The 24,669-nt window shown below is 34.2% G+C and overlaps 1 protein-coding gene and 1 non-coding gene across 2 annotated transcripts in view; both read left to right on the top strand.

Annotated features, from left to right (window-relative positions):
* Nucleotides 1-24,669, top strand: part of GPC5 (glypican 5) — a 1,460,926-nt gene that overhangs the window by 668,050 nt on the left and 768,207 nt on the right. The window lies entirely within an intron of this gene.
* On the top strand, nucleotides 13,912-14,037 carry LOC119627603 (U4atac minor spliceosomal RNA). The gene has a single exon (XR_005243802.1). It is a non-coding gene; the product is annotated as a U4atac minor spliceosomal RNA (small nuclear RNA).

Below are 24,669 nucleotides of genomic sequence, written 5' to 3' on the forward strand. Positions count from 1 at the left end.
ATGTTTTAAAATCACTAATGTTTTTATAAACCAATTACAAGTAATATTCAAAAGCACTTTTGAGGTCCATTCTTGCCTCATTAAATGCAGTAGATTTAAGTGATTTCACAGAATTTATTTTATTTTTCCTCCCTAGCACAGAGAATTCAATTTTCAAATAAGAACACACAGTGATACCACAGATGTGTGCAATATTTCTTCTTTCCTCTTACCTCTACTTTTGTCTATTTAGGGACCATGGTTTGATATGAATCCAGAATGAAGGGAAAGAAAAGAAACCCATGCTAATGAGTACAGTTACAGCAAGATTAGTTTACATCATCCCTGATCATTTTCTTTTTTTCATAACAAAATAGATTGCAAAAACAACATTAATTAAATCATCTTAGATCTGAATTCTCAGTTGGATAGCATGAAAACATAGACCAACACCAAGGAGTTCAGTTCCAGTCATGAAAAATGTACCCAGAATATGAATGGCAAATGTCTTCCTCCATCAATTTTTTTCTCATTCCTATTGACTTTCTTTTTATGCCATATATATGTAATATCTATGTATTTTTTTCCTTATTTCTATGATCATCCAGTAAGCCTTGTATCTTCCATATATTCTGACACGTAATATGATTATTTTTATCATTATTATTATTATCACAGTTACTTCTAACCTTTATAAAGCCAGCGAGTCAATGAAGGGCGTGTGTTGCATATATAGGTATTATTTTGCAGTAGTTTTATTTTAAACCCTCTAACTCATATTTAAACTAGTGTGTTTCATTTCTGGTTAATATTTGTTCAGCAAACATTAAGAAATGAGGTATTTCCTGTAATTCCAGAACTTTGGGAGGCCAAGGCAGGAGGATCATGAGGTCAGGTGATTGAGACCATCCTGGCTAACATGGTGAAACTCCGTCTCTACTAAAACAAACAAACAAACAAACGAACAAACAAAAAACAATTAGCCAGGCATGGTGGCATGCACCTGTAATCCCAGCTACTCAGGAGGCTGAGGCAGGAGAATCACTTGAACCCGGAAGGTAGAGGTTGGAGTGAGCCAAGAGCGCGCCACTGCACTGCAGTCTAGGCGACAGAGCAAGACTCTATCTCAGAAAAGAAAAAAAAAGAGGTATTATATTAATTATTTGGAATATAATAGTTCAACTTATAGTCTAGAAACACAGTTGTATATAGTGAAAACCTTAGATGAAAGATAACATTATACTACAAAAATAAAGACATGAAGCCAAATAATCAAGGTTCAGCTGCCTTCTTCTCATATTTATTGTTTAAATAATAAAACTCATCTGACAGATTTGTGGTAATTACTGAATTATATGTAATATCATTTTCATATTATATATAATCACGTACAATATGTTATTCATATGACATTGTAGTATAGATTATGTATATGTAATTATATAAATTTATTTTATATTACATATATTTTATTATATTAACTTCATATTCAAATTGAGATTTGGCTATGCTGTATTACAATTCTTGGGTGTTTATAACAATCTTTTGATACATCCCACCAAACACTGCAGATGAATTAAAACAAAAACAGGTTGGAGGGCAGAGTTTTATTGTGAGAACATAGAAAGTCAGCCAGGAGGATGAAGAGGCTTCTTGCATGCTAGGATTGTCTCCAGGAACATCTCTGCAGAAAGCCAGCACATCCATTGCTAATATATTTTGTGTAAGTTTTAAAAACTCGTAGTGTTCATTTTTACATGGCAGAGTTTCCATTCAATACACTGACTTCTGTGATTCTTATACCAATCATCCATGAACTTTCCAGTGTTGACTCTTTCAACATTTAATTTCACATTGTTAATAGATTGCCCGAACAAATGTTTAGCAATTTTTAAATGTGTTTTATCAGATCGTCTTTCATATATGACACCAAGCTGTCACAAGGGTTTTTTCTCAATTTCATGAAGTTGACCAATGGCTTGCTTATAATGTTGACCAAAAAATAATCAAAAATTCCCTATATGTTTCTGGTCCTTAATATTTTTTCCTTAACAAGAAGACACAACAACTCATTGTTAAAATAATCATGATTTCAGTTGAAACATGGCTTATTTGGAATAGAGTTATTTATTTATTTATTTATTTATTTATTTATTTATTTTCTGAGAGGAGTCTCGCTCTGTCGCCCAGGCTGGAGTGCAGTGGTGCGATCTCGGCTCACTGCAAGTTCCGCCTCCCAGGTTCAGGCCATTCTCCTCCCTCAGCCTCCCGAGTAGCTGGGACTAACAGGTACCAGCCACCACACTTGGCTAATTTTTTTTTTTTTTTTTTTTTGTATTTTCAGTAGAGAGGGGTTTCACCGTGTTAGCCAGGATGGTCTGGATCTCCTGACCTCGTGATCTGCCTGCCTCGGCCTCCCAAAGTGCTGGGATTACAGGCGTGAGCCACTGTGCCTGGCTGGAATAGTTTTATTTTATATGAGTAAGATAAATTTTCTATCTGTTTTTATCTTAGCATGTCAAATGAAAAAGGCCATATGGATTTTAAGTAAATTTGGACAGAAATTTGGGTATAGTCTAAAATATATAGGCCACAGAAAAATCATGGAGGGATACCTTATTAATAATCAATGACTTCAAGAGCAACTAAAATGAACACTGATTTTCACCTAACTTGACAGAGTATAATTGGGATAATCTGATCAAAAATATATACCTAATATATAGCTGATTAAATGTATCTAAATTAGTAACTCCTTGTTATTCTACCCAAGTCATTTCTATTTAAATGGCTTTATTTTTGCTCTTAGTACATATCACTATCTGACCTTACATATATTTTTAACTTTCCTTGAATCCCCAAAGTCAGGAACAGAGCCTAATATTTAATATGCATTAGATCAACATTTATTGAATGAATAAATACAGAGAGACAGTAAAGCAGGCATTGATAAAAATCTGAGTTCCAGATAAAAAGACACTAGGAAAGCACAAATTATAGATGTTTATGTACCATTGAGCTTATTTGCGTATTATCAATTCTGCTTAGTTTTTTTCTTGGGGAATTATTCATATTGATGATTAATTGTTCCTTTACAATAGGCATGGTGGGAAAGGTACTCTAAAATGCGTCAGACTATTAGTATTATGCAAATTAATATTTTATAATGTTTTAACCATTTAATTGTCTCTGCACCTATTGAATATAGCAGAAATTATAATTTGGGATGCTAGATGAAATTAGATTGCAATGTTAACTAACTTAATTGTATTATGACCAAAAAATGCATAAAATGGCAGCCAGACTCTATTTTTTATGATGAAAGCAAAGAGGAAATGAAGGAATCTAAAAATGTGATTTTTTTTAAGCTACAAAATAGTATGTCTGGAAAACTTTAAAAGCAAATTCAAAAGTAGCTTGCATTTTTGATACAAATTGTCTATGATAAGCTCTAAGTGGAAAGGAGAAAAAAGATGGCTGGAAACTCTTCATAAGCAGAAAATTTGTCTTCCTGGATCATGGAAAATGATAGAAAAAAGACAAAAGATATTTAAATAATGAAATAACTAAGAATGAAACACTGGGTACCCAATGAAGAACTGATTCTAAGAGAAAATGAGGAGAGTGTATTCATATGTTCATATTTACAATCTTTGGGATTTCTTAGCACATGGTACTTCATTCCAATGATTAAGTAGAGTTCATCCTCATGATATTCAGAGATTGTTTTAGGTAAAACATATTAGAATTGTAACAACATACGTAATTTTGTTTTGTTTTGTCTTGGGATAAGACATTTTAAAGCCTAGCTCTTCTCTATTTTAAAAAAAAGCAATAAGGAATAGCATATTCAGGCAATTTCAGACCTTACCTATCAGAGGGTGGCTTTCACAGAGTGGTTATATGGGGATTATCTACTTTTGGAGGAATGTAATACTGACACTCAATTTGGTAAGAGGCAAAAGGAGGGAGAAATCTTGAGTCTGAACATGCAAAAAGATGTTGAGATTTGTTTGAGATCAGTGCCAAGTCCCTGAGTCCAGTAGGCAGAATGAGAGTAGTAATGTGTCTGGAGACAGCAGTGGGAAGACAGGAGCAAAGATAAGCTATTTTACCATATAATCTTTAGAAAATAAGACATTTCACATAAACAATTTTTACAATGTGTAATTTGAAACCTCAAACAGGCGTTTTTCCTGATGTGTAAAGTTGAGTCTGTATAATAGAATTTGATCATTTCTTCGCAAATTGGGGCATCATTTTTCAATCTGCTTTTTACAAACCCCAGTGTTCCAAAAGATATTAATAGATCATCCTAAGAAAACGTAGCTTCAAGGTGAAGTGGCTTGAAGACATATTGCACATGCCATTTTTCTCTTGGAGTAGAGCAATGCTTAATTGGACTCTCCGAAGTATGGCAGAAAGGAAATTTGCTGCACTTTATTTAACTTAATATTTTAAAAATATATTTGATTATAACCCTCAATTTTTGTGGAACACATTTTGGAAGATATTAATTTTATAAGGAGTACAGTTTGAGAGATGACTTTAAAAGCATCATTATTAATAATTGCCTATTGCAGTGCCTCCCAAACTTTATTACACATATGACTCTTTCAGGGAACTACCTAAAACGCATATTGGGATTCAGTGTTTGTCTGAGGAGAGGAGAGACTGCGTTTCTTTTCTCTTTTTCTTTTTTTTTTTTTTTTTTTTTTGAGACGGAGTCTCGCTCTGTTGCCAGGCTGGAGTGCAGTGGCACCATCTCGGCTCACTTCAACCTCCACCTCCCGGGTTCAAGTGATTCTTCTGCCTCAGACTACAGGCATGCACCACTACGCCCAGCCAATTTTTGTATTTTTAGTAGAGACAGGGTTTCACCATCTTGGCCAGAATGGTCTCGATCTCTTGACCTTGTGATCCATCTGCCTCGGCCTCCCGAAGGGCTGGGATTACAGGCCTGAGCCACTGCACCTGGACGAGACTGCATTTCTAACCAGTTCCCGTGTGATGCATAGGCTGCTGATCTGGAACCCACACCTTGAGCTGACCAGCTCTGTTTTATTTTGACTCCTCAGTATCACAGAGATTATTGAGATTTAAATAGATATACATTTTGACATTAGTGGCTTCAGCTGTTTAGGCTGATAGTGTGAAACACATCATTAGAGTGGAAATCTACTTCAGCTTTGCGTGGCATCAGGATAACAAAGTGAAGGTAAGACAAAAGCCAGAGTCCCTCTCATATACAAATTAACAACAAGAGTGAGAGAAGAAGAATCTGTTCCGCAACTTCTGGACCACCCTCTAGACCAGACATGTGAAGGGGTCAGATGTGGAAAGAGAACATTGATGACAGGACTTTTTTTTTTAGAGAGCTGATGCATCGGTCCCTAGTTTTTTTGAGGTAGGAGTAAGGGAAAGCTCTTATGTTTCCAAACCAAGTGACAGCAAATAAAATGCAAATGATCAATTTTGAAATATATTCCCTGAGGGTGGGAGACACAGGGGGCTTGTGCCACACTCATTCTTGGGAACACTAAAACAGAATGTGTATTAGGTCTGATCCATGCTTGGACTTATGCATAAGTGACATCGCATTAAAATTGGCCTGCACTCCTGAAATCTATTAGTGTTAGAGATATGTGAGTATCTCCCATAGACCTGTCATGGAATGCATGGGAGAAAAAACCAAACAAAACTGCTTTGGGTTATGTCCACTAAGGTTGCCTGTAGGACAAAGCCATCCGTAGAAGGAGTCGAGTTATACAGCAAAGATTCTTAGAGATGAGGAAGTTGCAAATGACACCCCAAAGGGACACAGTTGGCTCCACCTGAGTCAAGGGAATTGCAGGAAGAAAGGACCCTGTAGGAGCCCTCAAGGGTCCCGAAAGGCGAAAGAGACCACCTTCTCCCCTAAAAGTCCCCTTCTAGGTTTCCAGCTTAAAGCAGGTCCTGGAGAGGAAACAGAGCTTTACTGTAAATCAGGTTTGTTTGTTTTTATTATGATGATCTTGGACTGGACTACTGGTTTCTGAATTTAAATTTGAACTGTACTTAAATTTAAACTTGAACTTAAAATGACTGTAGGACTCAATTACCTAAAACTGAATAGAGCGGCCATGGTTGTTTCCCAGTCCATTCAAGAACATGTGAAAATGAGGCCTGCTGAATAAAGTTTCAATTCAGGAGTGGTGGAAGAGGACACTGAGTTGTATTTTGTTTATGTTAGGGGTCAGGCAGGTTCAGCACATCAGTCACAGAAGATTCATACATATCAGTTATCTACCACTGACGTCAAAGGTCACCTCTCTCTGTGGCCAGTGTCCCTGCTCTTCACCTTTCATCTGCTGTTTCTAGTCAACAGAGGGCCTGAGCACAAATGTTCGGGCCTGTGAAGGTGCTGAGCCGAGGCAAGAAGGACTCTTCTTCCTTGCATAAAACATTGGAATTTCAACCCAGAGAATGTACCTTTGTCTACAAGATTTTTTATTTCCTGTTTTCTCTTTCTTCTTTTTAGATTTTGGTTTGGGTCATCTTTCTTTCTCTTCCTATTATTTGTTTTTTGAAATGTTACTTATATTGTTTTATTATTATTTGTGAAAATTTTATATACACATATCTGAAAATATGTGCAAAATACATTGCTATACATTAATGTATAGCAATAAAGAAGTTGTATATTACTTTGACATTTATTCGTTGCCTTATGGAATTAAAGAATAGATTTTATGGCCGGGCACAATGGCTCATGCCTGTAATCCCAGCACTTTGGGAGGCCGAGGCGAGTGGATCACCTGAGGTCAGGAATTTGAGACCAGCCTGACCAACCTGGTGAAACCCCGTCTCTACTAAAACACACAAAAATTAACCAGTCGTAGGGGGAGGTGCCTGTAATCCCAGCTCCTCAGGAGGTTGAGCCAGGAGAATCACTTGAACCCAGGAGGCGGAGATGGCAGTGAGCTGAGATCGTGCCATTGCACTCCAGCCTGGGCAAGAAGAGTGAAACTCTGTCTCAAAATAAATAAATAAATAAATAAAATAGATTTCACTTATAGAGGGAGGAATGGAGGAGATAATATAATAGACATCTTAAATATAATAAATTACTTTGGAGGTGTGTGTGTGTAGACTCTGATTCAAATGCTGAATGAATTCTGACTTTGTTTATTAAGCACACACACACACACATGCAATAAACAGAGATACGGGACAAAGACATAGTTTTGATTCTTCTAAAAAAAGTCATATTCTTGTTTTTCATAGTCTGACAAAAGACAAGGCGGCTTTTGCCTCTGGAACTCTCACTTCTTCATGACTTGAAACAGTGTGCATTCTTGCTGGTTACCCTTAATATCAGCAATCATTTATGATCATTTACTGTGAATCAGAAATTGTGGTGAGTATTTTATGTATATTAATTTACTTAGAACTCATGCCTCCCAAATTGCTGATGCAGGCATTTTAAATTGCAATTTATATGAACAAAATGAAGCTTACAGGATGTCAATGAGCCCAAGTAATAACCCACATTATAGAGACTAGTGAAACCAGACTTTGAACCTGATGAGTTACACAACAAGACCTGCACACTTGACAAAGTAGAATATAAATATTTGCTATCTGCAAGGAGTTGACATTGTCCGACAACTGAAACATAATTTTTGCGAGGCTGTTTTTCTTTATTTGCAACACTATTGCAACGATCATGCTGCAGTTCTTCCCTTGCCAGTTATTTACAGTACTGATATTTAACATCACCTCAAGAGATAACATTAAACTATACAAAATCCCCAGGATTAAAGGAAAATATGCTTGGACTATATTTCTAATTATTTTTAGAGAATAAAAATGTGAACTATTCTGAGTTTTATGGGTATCCCATATATGTACATAAAGTTAATTCTGTGTCTCAAGAGTAACATAGATATAAAAAGGCCAATTACAATTTTATGAATAGGAAATATAAGATCTGGGGATTTGATTTCTCTATTGTTGTATTCTAAATAACAGCACTATTTCTAGGGAATACTTACATCCTTCCTGACACAGAACAACTAGCAACTTTCATTAGAGAAAAGTCAAACCAGATGCAGTGTGAGTCCCTATATGTTGCAAGTAATGTTAAAATAGATTCCAAACTGGTGTCTTGTTTTGATGAAAACTCTGAAGACAATTTGGAGGCTGTTTGTCAGACTCTAGAGACTGAGGCACAGATGGAGTTCTGAATTAAGTGACTTTGTATTTTGAGATTTGAAATGAGCTCTAGTCCCAATTGTATATTTCAGTGATTATGGGCTAATTGCATGTGGTAATTGATTATTAAAGGATTTATACCCTTAAATTTTTAAGGTTTATGAATTATAAATTCAAAATTGCTAATAAAATTCAAGATGTAAACTTTATCTCTAGGTTAATTTATGTAGAATTGTGTGAACCATGTTTTGCTTTGTTTGGTAACACAATATTCTTCTTTTGAGAATTTTCTATAAAGCCAAATAGAAGTCCTTGAGATCTCAAAAGTTTAAATATTTTAACTTTTCTAATATGTAAAGCAACAACATTTACTGCCTATTTTCCAATCATACCAAACAATTTTGAGTTGAAATGCTTGTTTCCTTCCAATAGGGAAAGAACCCTGAATTTATAAACTAAACACCTTGCATATCTTTTGCATAAATTAAAATAAAGTAAGTATATTTAATTTATCATTGGGTGTTTGTGTATATTTCCAAAATCTTAAAGTAGACTACACAATATGTTTCAGAAAGGAATTATGTATCTGTAAGGCATCATTTTCAAAACATCCTTTGCATGCCTTCAATCAATATTATTACTTAAAAATCAGAGTATTTCTGAATCCCAGATGCAATACTTTAATAGCCTTATTGTAGTTCACTGTTTTTACTGTACCATTAGTTTAAATTTTTTCCAAATGATTTATTAATTTATGTTAGCTATCATCAAAAATAATTATAAACTTATTTTAAATGTTTAGTACTTTGTTTACTATTGCTCCCATACCCAACTACTACAAATTTAGTGGCTTAATATGTTATCTTATAGTTCTGCGGGTCAGAAGTCTGAAATGGATCTTAATGGGGCTAAAATGAAATGTTGTGTTCCTTCTACAGGCTCCAGAATCTCTTCCCTGCCTTTTTCAGCTGCTAGTAACTGGCTGCTTTCCTTGGCTCCTGCCCTGGTCATTCTGAACTCTGTTTCCATCATGTCAACCCCTTCTCCTTTATACTTTTGCATTTTTCTTTCATTTATAAAGACCTCTGGGATTATATTGGGCCCGCCCTGATAATCCAGGTTAATCTCCTCATCTCAAAATCCTCAGTTTAATCACAACCACAAAGGCCCTTTTGCCATGTGAGGTAACATACTCACAGGTTTTGGAGATTCGAATGTGAAAACCTTCGGGGGAAGGGGAGCATGAGTCTGTTTACCACAATCGTGGTTGTTTTTGTTTTTTTTTTTCCGTTTATATCATTTGTAGTATAAATTTTTACCTGTACATTTAGAAGAAAATATTCTGTACCAAGGGTAATGAGAATTAATATTTTCTTTAATGTCTTTTTTTCCCTGTAACTACATCACACTAACATATTTTTTAAATGGGAAATAAAAGGTAGTGATCCAATGCCATACTAATTAAATTGGAATAATTGCATGTGTACATATTAGGTTGTTTGTGTGTTTGCTTATTTATTTGTTTCATTTTTGTAGGTTTATATAGTTGTCAAGATATAAAGAAAAGCAATATAATATGCTACATTATTCTTCTAAAATAATGACACTGTTATCAAGTTGATATCCTCTCTCCAACCCAGATAAGGAGGAAAATATCAATTCAAATATCATAAAACAATCTCTAGTTTGATTAACCTCAGTTGCCTAATAGAAACAGATGTATTTGCCAAACACCCTGTAAAGACCTCTTACTCCCTCCTGTAATTGATTAAAAATTGACCATTAGTTCTTTCCCATGCCTCTCATTGAGAGGTGGGGTCCATTGTCCCTTCCCTGGAATCTCGACTGGTTTGTGACTGGCTTTTTCAGCTAAAATGGAGTGGAATAGAAATGATGCCAATTGATTCCATGTCTGGATGGCAATAGATTTGTTACTTCTTCTTTCTCCCTCATGGAGGCCATCTACCACGTAAGAAGTCCAATTCTTCTGACATCTCCAGGAAGACAGGAAGCTCAAGGTAGCCAAACTGAGAGAGGCCATTAAAGTGAAGAAATGTGGAGAAAAAAAAAAAAAAAGAATTCTTAAAGCTTCCAGCCTAAAACAGACCAGAATACCAAATCCAACTAAGCCTTGCCCGAATTCCTAACCTGCAGAATCAAGAAAAACTAAAATGGTGGTTGTTTAAAATCACTAAGTTTAGGGGTAACTTGTTACTCAGCAGTGGGTAAGGAAATACTCTTTCTCTCTTTAGTACATTTAATTTAGTAATGTACTCCAAGTCTCTTGCTTTTTCGTGATGCATCCAGAAGTAGATTTCAATTTTTTTTTAATCTATTTTGAAATGTCAATATGATACAGCATCTCCCTATGGCACAGGGCTATTTCTGTATCTAGACATGTATCTCATCATAGCCTGTGGAAAGCTCTAAGTTGGTTTGTTTAACATGGATCCGGGATGATGGTATAATGGTTTGAATTTTATTTTTTATTTGGAGGCTAATAGTACCCTTACAAGATATGAAATACAGTTGAAGACTTAGAGCTCCCAATAACAACCTTTGTATTTTTAAAACAAATTTTGTACTCTTTATAGCTAACCTCTAAAGTAGACCGTTTTATTGGGGTACAGAAAAAAAGAGAGAGAGAAAAAAAGCATTGTATAGCTGTCTCATTCCTTTCCTACACCTCTGAAATAGCAGGTTGGTTCTGGATGGAGGCCTATAGTCTCCTAGGTCCTTTTGAGAGGTAGAAAATGGAAGACATAATTGAATGGGATCTCATTGACTCCATCCCAGTCATATGACTATGAATTCCAGAGACACATGAAGAAGACTGAATTTCAGTTGAGTCCTCTGGGATGATTAGAAGACAACCACTATTGTGGTTCCAACAGCTAAATTAACAGAGGCTCTTTAGATTTTTTAAAATTTAGTTTTAATTTTAATTTTTTTTTAGAGACAGTCTCTCTGTGTTGCCCACGCTGGTCTTGAATTTCTAGTCTCAAGCAATCCACTTGCCTTGGCCTCCCGTAGTGGTGGAATTAGAAGTGTAAGCCACTGAGCATGGCCAGAATTTTTTAAAATTAATAAACTTTATTTTAGTAGCATTTTTAGTTTGAGAGCAAAATTGTGTGGAACATACAGAGAGTTTCCATACAGCCCATCCCTGCACATGCACAACCTTGCCCACTATCAACATCCCACACCACAGTGGTACTATTTTTTTTTTTTAATTTATTTATTATTATTAAACTTCAAGTTGTAGGGTACATGTGCACAACGTGCAGGTTTGCTACATATGTATACTTGTGCCATGTTGGTGTGCTGCACCCATCAACTCATCAGCACCTATCAACTCATCATTTACATAAGGTATAACTCCCAATGCAATCCCTCCCCCCTCCCCCCTCCCCATGATAGGGCCCGGTGTGTGATGTTCCCCTTCCCGAGTCCAAGTGATCTCATTGTTCAGTTCCCGCCTATGAGTGAGAACATGCGGTGTTTGGTTTTCTGTTCTTGTGATAGTTTGCTGAGAATGATGGTTTCCAGCTGCATCCATGTCCCTACAAAGGACACAAACTCATCCTTTTTTACGGCTGCATAGTATTCCATGGTGTATATGTGCCACATTTTCTTAATCCAATCTGTCACTGATGGACATTTGGGTTGATTCCAAGTCTTTGCTATTGTGAATAGTGCTGCAATAAACATACGTGTGCATGTGTCTTTATAGCAGCATAATTTATAATCCTTTGGGTATATACCTAGTAATGGGATGGCTGGGTCATATGGTACATCTAGTTCTAGATCCTTGAGGAATCGCCATACTGTTTTCCATAATGGTTGAACTAGTTTACAATCCCACCAACAGTGTAAAAGTGTTCCTATTTCTCCACATCCTCTCCAGCACCTGTTGTTTCCTGACTTTTGAATGATCGCCATTCTAACTGGTGTGAGATGGTATCTCATTGTGGTTTTGATTTGCATTTCTCTGATGGCCAGTGATGATGAGCATTTTTTCATGTGTCTGTTGGCTGTATGAATGTCTTCTTTTGAGAAATGTCTGTTCATATCCTTTGCCCACTTTTTGATGGGGTTGTTTGTTTTTTTCTTGTAAATTTGTTTGAGTTCTTTGTAGGTTCTGGATATTAGCCCTTTGTCAGATGAGTAGATTGCAAAACTTTTCTCCCATTCTGTAGGTTGCCTGTTCACTCTGATGGTAGTTTCTTTTGCTGTGCAGAAGCTCTTTAGTTTAATGAGATCCCATTTGTCAATTTTGGCTTTTGCTGCCGTTGCTTTTGGTGTTTTAGACATGAAGTCTTTGCCCATGCCTATGTCCTGAATGGTACCAATATTTACATTTTAAATCTATGTTGACTCACTGTTATCAAAGTCTGTAGTTTACATCAGAATTGGCTATTTATTTACTTATTTATTTATTTATTTTTGAGTTGGAGTCTTGCTCTGTCACCCAGGCTGGAGTGCAGTGGTGCAATCTTAGCTCATTGCAACCACCACCTCCTGGGTTCAAGCAATTCTCCCTGCCTCAGCCTCCCGAGTAGCTGGGATTACATGTGCCCACCACCACACCAGCTAATTTTTAAATTTTTAGTAGAGACGGGGTTTTGCCAGGTTGCCCAGGCTGGTCTTGAACTCCTGACCTCAGGTGATCCACCCTTTTCGGCCTCCCAAAGTGCTGAGATTACTGGTGTGAGCCACCGCACTCAGCCAGAATTGGGTCTTTAGATTTATTTCCTTACACAAAGATTGGAGCAAATGTTAAGATCTTCTTTCATCCCAATTAGACAACCATTGACTCTGAGCCTTTGCAATTGTTTTGCACTGTATCATGTTTTTCTAATTATTTTCTCTCTCTTAATTTTTGCTTGTAAAAAACTTGAATTGCCTTGCTCTCTTCTCATAAAACTGTACATTTTATCTAAGAAGACTTGACCATTAGGATATGTGGTTGTTACTGAACTGTATTGTATCCTGCTTTTTCCTGTGCAGATTTAGGGAGTAATCACAGAGGGGTTACTTATTAATTGGCTGTAGCTGCTCAGAATATGTTCATATCTATATCATCTTAAAATGTCTTAGATGAGAAGACCACAAATAGTCTCAACAATGTGGCACACATCTGGAGGGTAACTACCTGTTATATAGAAGTAACAAATTTTCTCATGCACTTTATAAATTTGCACAAATAAACTAAAAGATTCAGAGTCATTGCAGAAAGATCATCAGTGCTGTTAGCACGTGGCCAAGAAATAGATATTCATTGTTGAATATCAATGAATATATATCAGTATCAATCCTGCTCCCCAAAGGCAAACACTATTTATGTTGGAGACATACATATAGCCATCTCTTCCTATATATACCTATACCCTAGAATTATTTTATATAAAATAGAATATACTAGATATGCTTTTGTGTATAATCTTTTAAATTCACTCAATAGTATGTGATTGAGATCATTCCATATCAATACATGATGTCATTTATAATGACTGTAGGATAGTTTTCCTTTATAAGTATGTATCTTTATTTATTTAGCCAAGATTGACTTTTAAGATGTTTCTGTATTTCATTACTATAAATAATATTTAGAAAATATCATCCTAGTTGTGATTTGTTTACCACTGCAGCAAATATAAAATATGTTTTCTTAGCTGGGAGACTCACTTTTGCATAGAGGCATAAGTATTTTTTAGGTGAAATTCACATAAGTTAACCATCCTTTCCTTGGGATTGCGCTACTGTCCAATGAGTGCATAATGAGGGCTGTACTGCTAACGCCTACACAACATGCCTGCATCAACTAGGGCTTTGCTTTACCTTGCTGCAATTATTTAAAAAAATAAAAAAAACTTTAAAAAACATTATTAAAGTTCACATAAGTTGCTCATTTTATAAAAAGGAGTTTTTCATATTTAAGTTAGATTTCATTATTTTATTAATATTACAAATACATTTCATATAGAGTGTTGATATAATTTTTTCAGGTCTAATGTATATTCTTCATTTTTGTTATTTATTGCTCTTTAAAAGCATCAAAGTCTTATACAATGAAGCTTGCAGTAGTATAATGAGAAAATGGATGGAATTTACATAAATATAAATACATGAATTATTGATTAAAATGTAGTTATTGTAGTAATAGTAGATGCCTTTTGTATTGAATATAATTCATTCTGCATTTGAAATTTGAAATAAAAATTAAAAATATTTTAACTAATCCTAAAATTATTTCAATTATTTTTCCTCATATAACCATATACAGTATAAAAATGAAGGATTTTTTAAAATTTGATTTCCCATTATTTCACGTTTTTGCCTCCTAATAATCTAAGAGGAACCTCAGAGAAACATATGTTGGTATTCTTCTAAAATCTCTTTAAGCACAAGTTAATTAGGGTTCTCATCAACAGAAACACAAGATGTAGAATTCTCAGAGTTCTTTCTTATTTGATAATGACACAGAAAACAAAAGACATATATAAAAATAACTTGCTAATATGGCTATGAAATAGCTATCCAGGATAGTAGATCTATTTAGTTTTATTGTGAATGAACAGAAGTCATTGCATATTGAATACAAAGGTGAAGTGTAATTACATACAATGCTTGTCAAATTGCTATTGTCAATTTTAAAGAAGGAATTACAATTTGAGAATAGAAATTATTAAAGAAAACAGAAAGAGATGTCATTACCTTAATACAGCCTAAATTGTCACGAACCCTACTTAATTATTCAGCATATTCTGAAAACCTTTATGAAATCCATCATATTTAGCCTGTTTTTTTGTAGCTATCCGTAGGCAATAGAAGCAAACCACAAACTCGAGGCTAATTGTGTTTAAATTCTAAGACATTTACTGCAAAACATTAAAGACACATCAGTTCCTCCCCAGGAATTACTTCTGGATTTGGAATATGGTGGTTTATATAGACCCCTCTTTGTAAACTGCTTGCTGTTAAGATAATACATAGCACTTTATTGTCAATAGAAAATGGCAGAACCTATTGGTTTAGGGATAGGTTTTCTCTTGGAAATGAATGGCAAATCACAATGATATAAACCAAGAGATGACATAATATATCTATAGGTTGCATAATAATAATCATGGCAAGAGAAACCTATTGCATTTGCAAGATTAGAGCTAATTGGTTTTGCAGAGTGCAAGAAATCAATTTTGAAAATGCCAAGTCAAATCAGGTGTGCTATGCTATTAACTAGTATGTGGTTTACAACAAAACCAGAAATTGAGTTAGAGATTTTGTTTTAGACAGCTTTATTTGCAAAGCACATGAAAATGCTAAGAAATTTGGTGTATTTACATAGGCAGCCATCTTATTCAGTGATAGGAAAGAAGAATTCAAGCAGTAAGGAAAAATAATGCCATTTCTATTTTATGGGAACAAAATTATTGAAATTAAATTTTAAAAGTTAATAATAATTCCCATAAGGGATTATACTTTAAACATTATCTAGAAATATTAAATAGAAATATAAGTTAAGCATGGGCATGCAGTATATTCTACTGTAAATGGACTCTGTGAACACAGAACAGTCATGCTGTCTTGGGGAATGGAAGACGTTGTCTATGTCCATGAGGACATGTTTGTTCCCTGAAGTTTTATTTTTCTGTAGCTATCCCTTAGGATCCATTACCAAAACTCAAAGAATGAGCCAGCAAAGAAGTCTGTGGGCCTCATCCAGTTCCATTTATTTCCATATGTTGATATGCTGCATATTTAATAAGGAAAAAATTTTTCTTAAGAAAATAAAACTGTAGACTATAAGACCTTTTTCACCCCTACTATTCTATTTTCCTAAGAAAGGCAATAATTTACCACGCTGTTTAAGTAACATGTTTTCAAGTAATGACATCCATTAAATATGCTTCTGTTTTCATGTTAAGAAAATCCAGACTTTCCAAGTTTTCTTATTTTTAAAAGATGAAGTAATGATATCAAAGAAAGAAAAAGGCTAAGATGATTAGGAAAGGAACCACTATTCATTTTGCTTGCCTTCTTTTGGTGGGAGGTAGTTAGACTCTCATCATTCCATATGTCATTTTGTTATTAGTTAATAGCTACCAATTATATAACTATTGATAAGGTGATAAAGGATAGATTTTCATTTATGAGAAATATTGATACACTTTGTATACATTATTTAGATTGCTTGCTAAGAAATACTATTCTTACATTCATTTGCATTGGTTTATTCTATTTCCAAGTTTATATTTGGTTACTCAAAGCTAACTTTGTGAGATTTTCCAAACACTGCTAAAAATAAATCAGAGTGTTTCTTTTACACAAAGTTTGGCTATTAATGGATGTTTTCATTTTTTATGTCTTAACAAGAAATTTGCATAATCTCATAAAATAGTTACTACTATAGAAAGTTCAAATTTTATTCCAAAGAAACTATTAGTATTTAAGATATATCCCTTGAATTTGACATGTGTATCTGAACATTAATTGAATATGCATAATGGCAGCAAATGTGTGGGTGAATTTGGTTTTGTAAAATAGTAAAATAAACTTTTGGGTTTGGTGAATAATGTGGACTATCAAGTTGCATATTAATGTTTTTATAATCAGGTAGTAAGTCTCAAATGCTATAATACTTTGTGATCTAATTCTGATCTCATGTTCCAAGGAGAATTAAAAACTTTTCCTTTTATTCCTTATTGTTTAAGAACAATTTACATGCAATGTAACATTCAGCAAACATTTATTGAGCACCTAGTGGGAGCCCCTAATTGCTGGAGATACAGTTATGAGTCAGATCGAATCACCGCCCTTGAAGTTTGAGGAGGAAGACAAGAAAAATGACTTTCCATAAGGGCTCTTTAATATATAAATCTGCACATGAAGGAGAGAGAGTAAGAGAGTGGTCAATTCTATTTTCAGAAGCAAATCAAGAAAGACTCTCTGCAGGAGATAACATTCTTGTCCTGCTCCTCCTTACCAAATGGAAAGTAACACTGACTTAAACAGAATACACCAAATTTGCATTGTTATTCAGATCCTAGCAACCTGGCACCAACAGCTTGCCTAAAATAAAATTTCAGGTGAGGTTTATGGGTGAATGTCATGAAACCAAGTCCCATAAATCAGGTAGTCATGAGATTCACTGCATTTCCAAGATCAGTTGGGTTTACATCATGATTAATAATCACATTCTCTTAATTTTATCTCTTACTAACTTAAAATGTCATGGTGAAGGATTTTTTGAAACCGCAGAGTATAATAGGTCCCACTAAGGAAAATGACAAACTGATTGTCCAAATCAAAATCACTCTGGGCCTACTGAGTATGTTATGGTAAGGATAAAAATGAGAGTGAAACCTTCTGAAAAATTATTTGCTCTTTATTAATGAAGGAAGTATGTATTATTTACTCCTACCATGCTTTAGGCCCAAGAAAGAAATTGCTGGAAAAAAAGAAAAAAACCAAGGGAGAGTTTTGAAAATTACCTCTGCAGCACATTTAAGATAAATAAATAAATAAGAACTTAAAGCTGAAATTTGAAGGTGAGATCAAAATCAGATGGTTCTCTTTTGAGCTATAATGAGCCATAAAAAGGACTTTTCCTGACTAGTAAGCTAAAATGCTTAATGATATGACATGAAGGAGTTTGGGGTACCATAAATGTTAGCATCAAAAGTCTAATACTTAAGAGTTCATATAAAGGCATTATTAATGAGAAATGATGCCCTTAGGAATTCTGTGTACTAATAAATTGCTTGAAATAAATGGCATCTATAACTTTTTGTTTACCTGAAAGTTATTAACGTTTTCATTATTTAAGAGTGACACTTTTGTTCAAATTGTAATTGTTTTAGGTACATAATTAAATGAACAAATTTGGCTGAGAGAAAGAGCTGCCATTTTTAAATCAGAAGAAGCATGCTCCAACTTTAGAATAAATATAACTAAGAGATTTTTATCATCATTTAATGTCTCAAATTTCTAAGTACAGGGCCATAGACATAAAGGTTTCACAAAACTATCTCAGCAGTGCTAGAATAAAACAGGTAGCTCTATTCATAGCCAAAATGTTCGCTGATGCCATTTTGCCACTTGTAATACGTTAGGCTATTAATAGGAAACTTATAGCCTGAGATTATTATTCACTCTAAATAGTGTTTTTCAAACATAAGTGCATATGAACCACCTGAGAGTTTTAAAAATTACCTATATCTGGGTCCCATCCCTAGAGTTTCTGATATAATTGATCTGGGGGTCCAGGCTGGACATTTGGACAGTGCAACCAAGGTTGACAAGCACTGTTATAAAGAAACTTGAAACAGGAGAAGCTTAGAGATTTTCAAAACTCAGAGGCAACTGAGTTGCAATAATTATGACAAAATAAATGATGCTCATTACTCCAAGATAGAACATATCAGGTACAGAAGATACCTAGAGGAGTGTTTCTTCAAATATGTAAGTGTTTACCACGGATTTAAATGATCCTTTTTTTTATGCAGAGAGCATGAAAACAACAATTAAAGTAATTCATATGAATACAACAATCAACATAATTCTCAATAAAACCAATTTTGTTAATAATAATTTTGGTTCTGAAAATTTTGATAATGCAGAAAGAAGCTCTCAGATCAGTGTTCTTAAATATCAAAATAGCAGTTTGAGAGCACCTGGAAGGTCAGTTAAATTGGATCAAACTGTCTCTGATATATGGTTGGGATCATTCACTTGTGCTCTACTTTTTAAAAATATATTAACCAAATAGTTATGAGTCTATCTGTCAAGCATTCAAATTATTTTACATGTAATCTCCAATCTCCAGAAAATAAATGGAACCACAACAAATTTACCCCAATTTCTGTGGAGAGCATAAATAATTGCTTTCAAGGGATGCTTGAATGAAATTACTTCCCTGACTGCAGGGGTTGGGACTTGGTGAAGATTTGTCCTTTGTGAGTAATGAGAAGAGTATACTTGGATATAAAAATAGTAAAGAAATAATTAGTTTTTAAAAAACCCTAAATTCCATGTTTAGCAAAGTTAATGAGTCCCTAAATTCCTAAAGCTGAATATGAGTGTGTAAATGAGTACTCCAAACCAATAGAGAATTACCTTAGAACTCATGGCTATTTAGCTAAAACTTCATATGTTCTTATCATTCTGTGTCTCCTAGTTTTAGATCGAACAGATGTTTTGACTCCTAAAAGACTCAAAATTTCTAACAATGCCCTTTATTAATAAGTTGTATTTTGAAAAATCATTTATTAAGTAAAAATTAAATTTACATTTTCAAAATTGCATGTTGGGTTAGTTTACCAAATCCTTTATCTGTTTTGTGTTTCCAGTTAGCCAGTTTTGTTTCTGATATGTAAATATTCAAAAATATTTGTTGAAATTACAAATTTTATTAATTGATTTTTGAGGGTACTAGGGTAGGTTAGTTATTTTTTATTTAAGTTTCATGGTGTTTTGCATATTCAACTTATTATATTGTGAGTAGCCTGAAAGACAGTAGCTATATGATCATTTGAGATAATGGTAACAATATTCAAGGGTTGAAAAGATATTATTTTAAGTATGAGCTAAGGAGATTGCACTTTATGTAACTAGGGGATGATGAGAAAATCTGTTTTAACAGCATGATTAAATTGGGAATTCTTTTTTTGAAGTTTTGTAAAAGGGAGGCAGAAGTTTAAGGAAAAATGTTGGTTAGGTAAACTTGGATAATTTTAGATTAGTGACAATACTCAAGCTCTTGAAAATAGGAAAAGTTGCTCTTGTCATGTTAAAGTACAAGGGCTGCCATATGCTAATCTCTGTATCTTTACACAGATCCTATAAAATGATTTATACAGAGAAGGGATTCTGTAAATCTTTACTAAATGAATGTTAGGTGATGGAATGGACCATTGTGGCTGAAGGAGAGAGTAGTGAAAATGGGGATATTAGGAAAGGAAGTAGATGATTTGCTTGAATTTTGTTAAATTAGGTTTTGATAAAAGAAACCTGAACAACAAACAAACAAAACAGCCTGCATGACTTCTTAAAGTCCCCAGCTCTTAATACTGTTCCAATGGCAATTAAATTTCACACAAGTTTTGAAGAGAACATTAAAACCATAGCAAAGCACACATTATATTCGTTGTTTCTGGGTAGTGCTTCTTTACCAGGCAAATAAATCCTGGTAGACATGCAAGAGCTTGCTCTTAATCCAAAATAAACAAAATGTGTTTTACTGAGAAAATTGCAGGCATATCAAAGGGTAATTTGACAGCAAGGGTACAGAATACTATCAAGATAGTTTCTTCTGTTTTACATACATGTGTAATTCTTGTTTGAATGCAAGAGGCTGATTACCAGCCGTATTTAATATATTTTGTGTCAACTTCTGTACACAGATTTTTTTTTTTCTTGAGGTGAGAGGAGAGGAAAGAGGAGAACATTAATTCCAGATAGCTTTAAGCAAATGTTAGAAAGGTGAACATTTATAGGCTTCCAAATATCTTTTGGCTAGCTGACATTTACAAACACTGAGCTAGGTAAGCTTTTTCCCCTAGCAATATTAAGACTCTAGCCGCAAGTAAAGGATATATGAAGTGAAATGTGCCATTCAAACATAGTAAAGAAGAAAACTGTAACCACTGTTGGTGAAAATCATGAGAACAAAGTCTTTCTTGTTGTTTTAAACATTCTATAAAAACATTGCAAAAGTTTATATAGCTGGTTAAAATATTTGGGACTATTTGCTCCATTTCCACACCTTATGATAAGGTCCAGGCATTTGTTGAGAGGGAAATTGCCCATTTAAATGAAGGAAAAATGTGTTTTAAATTACTTAGAGTACTCTGTTGAAACCTAATGAGAACAGAAGGCAGTGTTAATAAGAAAAATAGTATTTACAAAGACTGCTTAAGAATGCAAGCTGAGTGCCAACTAATTGTAATTCTTTAATTCTGGTATGCGTGCAACATCCCATGTGTATGCAAACAAAATGTGTATTTCCAAGCTGTATGTTTTAGGATCAGAGAATTTCAACCAAATATTAAATTCCCAAATAGTATGCAAACAGGTGCCAATCATCGCTTTAACATGACAGCTGGAAGAAAAAATTCCACGCAACACGTGTAGGTAATTGTGGTTAATGTTTATCTGTACATAGGAAGATATTTTAGAGATGTGTGAGTATGCAAATAACTCTTGGATTTCTAATTACTGTATTTATCAAGTTGTATATGCCATCTAAATTCAGAAATGAAAGCAATTTTAAAATAGCATGTATATTATAAAGACAATAATCTGCCTTTCTGTCTCTGCCTATGTCTCTATCTCAAACATGTATGTGTGTATGTGTATATACACCCTCACCTGTGAACATACATTCACAACCACATGTATAAACACACAGTATAAAAGCACATATAAGAACATATGCCAAAATATTATCAGTAGTTAATTTTAAGACAAGCCTGATGGGTCATTTTAATTTTCTACTTTTTACGTGTCTGTTTTGATTGCAACTTTAAAAATAAGCCGATGTCACTTTTTAAAGGGAAAGAGAGAGAGAAAGGTTTGCCTGTTTTGGAAAATTTTTTGAAAGGAACGCCACAGGAAATTAGGTCATTCTTAGGTGCCTGCCATTTATATCTAAAATGGTTTTCAATAATAGGATAGTTCTAATATCAGTAGAGATATCCATTATCACGTGCAGATTGAACCTCATTGCAGGGTAGAAATTTTTAAAACTATTTAACTGACTTAAGGAATTGTTCAAGTTTTGAAAATATATTTAAAAAGAAAAACTTTCCAGTTAATTTTATGAAATAAACAAAATCTTTATTCTAAATGATATATTTATAAAATTTTACTTTATAATTGGTTATTGGTAGTGTAAGGAAATAAAACATACTTTTATGTGCTCATATTGTAACCAGTGATCCCGACAGCTATATTTAGTTATTAGTTCTAATATTTTAGTTTAGATTTTCTAAATATACAATAATGTCATTAGCAAATAATGACCAGTGTATTTCTTTACTGCTAATTCTTACTTTTTTCTTATTGAACTGACTAGAGAATTTTTTATCTGATCCCATAAGGAAAGCTTTCTGTATTTCCTTATTAATTATAATATTTTGTAAGATTTTATGATTGTCTTTCATCAGATTAAATAAATTCCATTCTATTCCTAGTTTGCATATTAAAAATATTTTCTGCATCCATTGAGATAAGATTTTCTTTCATATTGTTAATATAGTGAATTACAATAATTGATTTTGTGATATTAAAACAATATTTCATTATTGAAAATGCTTAATTTATTTTTAATTTATTGTACTTTTAAAAATTAAGGTATAATTCATACAACATAATATTTGCCTTTAAAAAGGATGCAACTAAGTACACAATATAATATAATATTATAAGGATAATATAATATTTCTTTTGTTGCTTGTAATTTGGTGTCATATCTAAGAAACCATTGTTTAAGGTCATGAAGATTTTGCTTATGTTTTCTTCTATGAGTTTTTTGCTTCTAGGTCTTACATTTAGGTTTTGATCAACTTTGTGTGTAACAAAAGGTCAGAATCCAACTTCTTTTTTTTGCATGCATATGTACAGTTGTCCCAACACTATTTGTTGACAAGAATACTATTTCCCCAGTGAATTTTCTTGGCATCCTTTCAAAAATAAATTGCTCATAAATGTGAGGTTTATTTATGGATGCTTAATATTATTTCATTAAATTCATATGTCTATCTTTATGCTAGAACAACATTGAATCAATATAGTTTGGTAGAAAATTTTGTTTCAAGATTATTTAGACTGTTTTGGGCACTTTGCTATATTAGTTTCCTATTGCTAATGTAACATCTTACTACAAAGTTATGCCTGAAAATATCACAGCTTTATTATCTTAATATGTGTGTGTGTGTGTGTGTGTGTGTGTTCCTTGGGATTTTCTATATGCATACATATTTCTCCATATACATCTATATACAAATTCTTTTTTTTTATTATTATACTTTAAGTTCTAGGGTACATGTGCATAACGTGCAGGTTTGTTACATATGTATACTTGTGCCATGTTGGTGTGCTGCACCCATCAACTCGTCAGTATCCATCAACTCATCATTTACATCAGGTATAACTCCCAGTGCCATCCCTCCCCCCTCCCCACTCCTCGTGATAGGCCCCGGTGTGTGATGTTCCCCTTCCCGAGTCCAGGTGATCTCATATTTCAGTTCCCACCTATGAGTGAGAACATGCGGTATTTGGTTTTCTGTTCTTGCGATAGTTTGCTGAGAATGATGGTTTCCAGCTGCATCCATGGCCCAACAAAGGACACGAACTCATCCTTTTTTATGGCTGCATAGTATTCCATGGTGTATATGTGCCACATTTTCTTAATCCAGTCTGTCACTGATGGACATTTGGGTTGATTCCAAGTCTTTGCTATTGTGAATAGTGCCCCAATAAACATATGTGTACATGTGTCTTTATAGCAGCATGATTTATAATCCTTTGGGTATATACCCAGTAGTGGGATGGCTGGGTCATATGGTACATCTAGTTCTAGATCCTTGAGGAATCGCCATACTGTTTTCCATAGTGGTTGAACTAGTTTACAATCCCACCAACAGTGTAAAAGTGTTCCTATTTCTCCACATCCTCTCCAGCACCTGTTGTTTGACTTTTTAATGATTGCCATTCTAACTGGTGTGAGATGGTATCTCATTGTGGTTTTGATTTGCATTTCTCTGATGGCCAGTGATGATGAGCATTTTTTCATGTGTCTGTTGGCTGTATGAATGTCTTCTTTTGAGAAATGTCTGTTCATATCCTTTGCCCACTTTTTGATGGGGTTGTTTTTTTCTTGTAAATTTGTTTGAGTTCTTTGTAGGTTCTGGATATTAGCCCTTTGTCAGATAAGTAGATTGCAAAAATTTTCTCCCATTCTGTAGGTTGCCTGTTCACTCTGATGGTAGATGAACATCGATGCAAGTCTCCAGGGTTTCCAAGGCACTAATCAAGCATGGCTTTACTGGACAAATGTAGGGCCTTCTGTGTCTTTAATATTGGACTTTCTATGTCATACAGTCAGTATCTTTGGTCTAATTCTTCTTTGCACTGTTCATATCTCACTGGTTTCGCTGTAATTGCCTGCTGCATGGTGATGACTTTCGTCCGTGAATCTTCCTGAGTTTCATTATTGATGGTATACCATGTACATGAGACAAAGATTTCTTTACTCTTCTTGAGGTCTCTCTATACTGTTTGGTTCAGATAATATGGAGTTACCCATTATAAACTCATTTACAATGAAGTCAGTTGTAGCACTATATGGTTTGACTGTGTCCCCACTCAAATTGCATCTTGAATTGTGGTTACCATAATCCCCATGTGTCGTGGGAGGGACCAAGGGGGAGGTAACTGAATCATGGGAGCTCTTACTCCCAAGCTGCTGCTCCCATGATAGTGAGTTCTCAT

Source organism: Chlorocebus sabaeus, chromosome 3 (assembly GCF_047675955.1).
Source record: "Chlorocebus sabaeus isolate Y175 chromosome 3, mChlSab1.0.hap1, whole genome shotgun sequence".
NCBI lineage: Eukaryota > Metazoa > Chordata > Mammalia > Primates > Cercopithecidae > Chlorocebus > Chlorocebus sabaeus.